The 4,815-nt window shown below is 35.2% G+C and overlaps 1 long non-coding RNA gene across 1 annotated transcript; it reads left to right on the forward strand.

The window, feature by feature from the left end:
- Nucleotides 1-359: 359 nt before the first annotated feature.
- Nucleotides 360-4,402, forward strand: LOC121018538 (uncharacterized). Its single transcript, XR_005785218.1, has 2 exons — nt 360-392; nt 4,277-4,402. It is a non-coding gene; the product is annotated as an uncharacterized LOC121018538 (long non-coding RNA).
- The last annotated feature ends 413 nt before the right edge of the window (nt 4,403-4,815 follow it).

Below are 4,815 nucleotides of genomic sequence, written 5' to 3' on the forward strand. Positions count from 1 at the left end.
TTCAAAAAGACCACTTATTTAACACTCCTAACCTTCCTCGCACCCTTCCCTCCTAACACTTTCAAGTCACCTTACTCTGTTCTTTTTTCTTCGTGTTCCATTACTATCTTTCATCACACTAAGTTATCATTTTTTAATATGTCTGTATTTCCTTATAATGCCTCTTGTTTATCATACGTTTCCCTCTCTTGATCATTGAAGTCAGCGAGGACTGAGGTGTTTGTCTGATTTGTTCACTGATAAAGCATCTGGCATATAGTAAGCACTAAGTACTGAAAGAACAAATGACTACTTTATAAGACGTAGGACTCAAGAATTCAGAAAATACCAGTGTGAATATCAGTAGATATCAGCACTAGACACAGATTCTTTTCTCCCACCTCTTCCCATCTGTCTGGCAGACCGCATCTGCTTAAAGGAAGCACCTAATAAGGCCAAAGAACGTTCTCTCCATTCAAAATCCTCTTAAACCTCTTATTTTACTCAAAGATGCTGTGATTCAATCTGCAGCCGTTAATTCTTGTTTGACTTAGCCATGAGCTCTTAGAGAGGAAAACCAACAAACGAGACAAAAAAACAGAGTGGTAGATGTGTTTACAAACTGGCCTTGAAGGTAAAACCAAACTTCAGGTGAACAGATCATTTTTTTATCTGTTTTTTGACCACGTATATTAGTGTGAAACATTTTTAGTTTTAGTTTTTTAATTTCATATTTATTTATTTTTGAAGGAGAGAGACAGAGCACGAGCAGGGGAGGGGCAGAGAGAGAAGGAGACACAGAATCTGAAGCAGATTCGAGGATCTGAACTGTCAGCACAGAACACGACGCGGGGCTCACACTCAGGAGCCGTGAGATCATGACCTGCGCCGAAGTCGGATGCTTAACTGACTGACCACCCAGGCACCCCAGTGTGAACCATTTAGAAATGATAGAGTAAGGTACAGTGATTCTCTTAAAACTCAACCTACAAAAATCTGCATTAAATAGCAAATTCCAGTGGAGCAGACTCAACCATTGACTAACGTAAAAAACTTTCTTTTCCTAAAGGTATCAGTAGATTGTGTTAGAAATCTGGAACATAGATTAATATTTTTTCCCCATCATTTCCCTTCCCAAATCCTTCAAGAACTACTCATAGCTGTTGGGGTAAAGTTTAGGTTTGTTGATATGTCTCAGAAACCCTTGTCCACCTTTCCAAGTCTCATCTCATCTCATCCTTCCTTCTCCCTTGTTTCTTTTGTTTCTGCCAAAATGACCATCTAAAATAACATGTTTTTGTTTTTGTTTTTTGCCTTCACAGGCTTCAAGTGCTTGTATCTATGCTGGGGATGCTCCCACCACCATTCTTTAGTTAGTTAATTCATACACATTCTTCTGATATTAACTCAAAAGACCCTTTCTTAGAAAAGTCTTTTCTGACCCACATTAGATAAGGTACTCTGTTACTTACACTCAACTAAGGCAGATTTCATATTTCTTTTACAATATTTTATACATTTTGAACGTATACATCTATTTGTTTAATTTTTTGCCTCAGTTTTCCCTCCCTCAAAAGACTGGACTCTAAATTTATGACCACAAGAACTGTATTTGTTTTTTTTTTTTTATTACTGTTTTCATTTTGCCCAGCATATGCTAAACCCATAATGTAGATTAGAAAAAAGAATGAATAAAGTTTATTAACTAGATAGCTGATTCCTAAACCCCACCTCCTGTGTTAGGCTTCTGGGTTATGATTTCCCTTATTACTCTATTTTCCTATTAATTGGCATTGTACTTTATGGCAATTGCCTATATATATGTATATGTGTGTATGTGTGTGTGTGTGTGTGTGTGTGTGTGTGTGTGTATATATAAAGAATGACATGAAAAAAACAACATATCTGATTTCCTATGTGAGTGGCAAATCTTGTCATTTTGCCTGCCATTCTGTATATAACACACCCAGAGCAGGTAGTTATTAAATGAAAGTTTTTGTTTGTTTCAACACTTCTCCATTAGGCCAGCAAATATTTCTCACTATACACCTGTTTCAGCAAAGTCTGTGGACAGGTTATACTTTATAGTTGTTACAGCTCTGAAGCCTAGAATTAGTATGTAAATCCTGCCCAAAGGACTTTTATTAAAAAATGAATAAAGTTGACATAATGGAAAGAGCTCCAGTCTAAAACTTTATACCCCAAATATCTTCAATATAATCTAATCCATGAAGAAAAGACCTAGTTTGGGTAAGGATATATTAACTACTTAAAATCTAATGTAGCTTCTTTCTGTAAGATCTGCCATAGCACTTCCTACTACATCACATAGTATTTCTAAAATACAATGTACAACAAGATCCAGGGACAAAAGCCTGTGTACTATTCTTGGGCCTTGCCCTAAATTAGTGCTTCTTCTTCTTTTGTGGCTTTTTGTTATTCCTTAAATCAAATAATGTACTGAAGCCAATTCATAGGACTTGAAGGAGCCAACTTTTAAATTTTTAGGAATTTTGTGAGCAAGCTGTTAAACCATTGGCATCTTTTAGCTGACTATGAAATGAGTATTTACACTATGGTAATTAGTAGATGCTACATATTTGGGTTTTTGTCTCCAGGAAACCAATTGTTAAATATTTACTAGTACAACATTGCTTGACTCCTTTGTGACAACTCCTTGATAACATGATGAAATTACCTTATGATGCCTATGCCACAAAGTAACCTCCAGATAAACAATTCCCTGGGGTGCTTTATCTTTGTGTTTGTGTCTACCATCACAGTTTTTATGGACCTAACATACATCAGCAAATATTTTCTATTAAAGAATAAATACTCATCTTTTGGTTACACCATAATCTAATCCATGGATCATACCACAACAACCAAAAACTACTGCACTTTTTCTAATGAATGTACGGAATCACAATTTTGGATTAATTACCCTGAGAAGAGAAACAAAAATCTCAAGATAGTAATACATGCCTTAACAGTTTCAATGGTGATATGTATCAAAGTAAGTTTATAAATATAATTATGGGATTTAGAGAATGATCTCACATCATAATAGACACCGACCATTTAAAGTATGGCATCTCTGTATAGCATATTGAACTTCTTGATTGTAATTTTTAACAACAATTATAGATGCTGCTTCATCAAAAGTGAAGTGTTTTGGATATGGGGAAGTCACAGAATCAAGTCTTCTTTGTTACCTGCTTTCACACTCAATGCTGCAGTTCTGAGAGGATGTCAATGACCACTCAGAATTCTGCTCCTCGTTGAATACTTTTTCTGCTTTCCAGTTTTCTTTAAACCTTCCTATTCTCTAGACAGGCAGGATAAAAACTAGTGAAATAAGCCCTTATCATCCCTTTGTCCATTTTCTCCTGATCTACTTTCTTCTTTTCACCTTTGAACTAGTGGACGCACTCAACATTTAAATGTCTCCTGATTAAATAAAAATAGGTAGCAAAAGAAAGGGAGGTTACAGAAAGTAGAACTGCAGTCATCACACTCAATTCCTGTAAACTCCCTAGACTTGGGTATGAGACAAAGATGCAAGTATCCTCGCTTCTATTCAACGTTTTATTTATTCTGTAACCAACCAGAACAATATGGTTGTTCTGGAGAAAAGTGGACAAAGAAATGGCATTTTTAGATAAAAGAAATGAAACTGGCATCATCTGAAGACAATTGTTTATACTGAAAATTCAGAAGAATCGACACATTTTTAGAATAAATGATTTTAGCAAGAAGGCTGTGTAGAGAGCACACAAATAAACTGTATTTCTATAGGTTATCAACATAGATAAAATTGAAATTTAAAATGTTAATAACCTTAGCAACAAAATGTATCCAGTGTTTAAATTAACCTAACAAAAACTGTAAATGAAATAGCTCTACACTAGAAACTCCAAAGAGCATAAAAGAAATTAAAGAAAATATAAGTGAATAGGTATACAGGTCTATGGGTTGGGAATTCAAATTTATAAACATGTCTACCCTGCCCAAATTAATCTATAGATTTCATGCATTTACAATTAAAATACCAGCAAGGATGGGTGTATATACATGTGTGCAAATGGACAACTAGATTCCAAGAGCCAGATAGAAATAAAAATTGCTAAGCATAAGACAAGGCAATCTTGAAGAAGTCAGACATAACTAACAAACTTACTCCATTCATCAATAGCTAAGACAAAGTTGTCTTGTTTGTTTGTTTGTTTTTTCCCCCAAGCCAAACTGTCTCCAGCTTTATTAAAGATACTTTTCATAAACAGTCATGGTATTTCAGGCAGGACATGGGGAGACAATCATTAACAGTATACAACAACTTTCAAACTCCCTTCTTCAATGGACTACCAAGATCAGAAAGCCACTATAAAACCCAATGAAGTTTTCATTTGATGCTCTGAACAGGGTAAGTTTAGAGTGAGGGTTGACATTTCACATTTAGTATGTTGTTTAACAACTTTTCACAAGCCGATCCTGACTTTCGGGAAATGAAATGAAAATGGGAGAATTATCAATCTAAAGCTCCACAAGCTAAAAAAAAGGAATTCTTTTGAGGGATGCCATCTCCATGGTGACACTGTAAAGTCCAATGCAATACTGATGCAACATTAGACATGTCTACCATTTGAATAGAACAGAGAGTTAAAAAATAGACCCACACATAAATACTCAACTAGCTATGACAAAGGTAACCCCAGTGCTTGAAGATAGGAAGGGTCATTTCAATAAATGGTGCTAGTTCCTTTATATGAAAAAAAAGTACCTGGATTTCTACCCTACAATTAACCAAAAATCAGCTACAGATCAATAGCACATCTA

Source organism: Herpailurus yagouaroundi, unplaced genomic scaffold, assembly GCF_014898765.1.
Source record: "Herpailurus yagouaroundi ecotype Mexico unplaced genomic scaffold, PumYag 77, whole genome shotgun sequence".
NCBI classification, from domain to species: domain Eukaryota; kingdom Metazoa; phylum Chordata; class Mammalia; order Carnivora; family Felidae; genus Herpailurus; species Herpailurus yagouaroundi.